A 1,034-nucleotide genomic window follows, 5' to 3' on the forward strand; every position below is an offset into this window, starting at 1 on the left:
CAAAACATAAAAACAAAAACAATTTTCGTTATGGTTATTTATGTTTAGACATAGAAATTAGAAAACTAGTTTCGAAAAACAAAACCCCTCAACAAAAATAAATAAATAAAAATAAAAAATTTAATAACTACAAAATCCATTTGCAAGACAAGATTTAAAAAATGATGTTAAAGAAGTCATTTAGAGAAGAAGGGTATAGCACCACAAGGATCTTCTCAAATCCTTGTCCAAAATTTAGAATGGTCACTATGGATGAATCTTCATTTTAGAAGTTAGAAGAGTAACAAAGCATCCATGAAGATGATCCTCAATAAGAGAATCTAGAACTTTCTTCTAGCTATCTTTTTGAAGAGGTGAATGAGTCATGGATCACATGCAATGAAGATCAAACATTAGAGCCAAAAATTGATGAATTTCTAGCATGTATATCACAAGATCCCTTGTGCATACAAGATTTTCAACAAGTACCACAAGAAGAGTTTTGTGCTACGACAATTAAAGAGAGCCAAGAAAATAAAGATCATCTTAAAAGTTGGTTTCAAATAGTCATTAGTTCACAACACTACTCCATTTTTCAACATCCTTTAGCATCAAATCTTTACGATCAAAAAAAATTTCATGTCCAAACATTCATTAAAGTATACTTTTCAAATTTGGATGTGAGTTTACTCATGATCTTGTTGCGAAAATGGATGCATTGGAAATTCTCTTATATTTGAGAGAATGACTTATTGATGGGATAAGCCCACAATTCCATGCAATAATGCTAATCAAATAACACAATAATGCACTAATCAATAAGTAAATGATTAAACAATGATTTTATGGCTTAACAATGGTGATTAGCGATTAATTTTTGTATGGTTCTGGAGTTCGTTTGGTTGGCATTTATGACTGACATTAATCTTGCTGTATTGGCAGTCCTTGCCTTGGTTATTTTTCTCCCACTCCTCGGTCTACACCAAAACCCTGTTTACCATGTCATTTGTTCATTTTCGCACTTGTAACTTTGTTGCATTGAGGGTTTGGTCTGG

The sequence above is a fragment of the Pinus tabuliformis genome, chromosome 6 (genome assembly GCF_031772625.1).
Source record: "Pinus tabuliformis cultivar Carrire ecotype Pingquan chromosome 6, CPIR1, whole genome shotgun sequence".
In the NCBI taxonomy this organism is placed as follows: Eukaryota; Viridiplantae; Streptophyta; class Pinopsida; order Pinales; family Pinaceae; genus Pinus; species Pinus tabuliformis.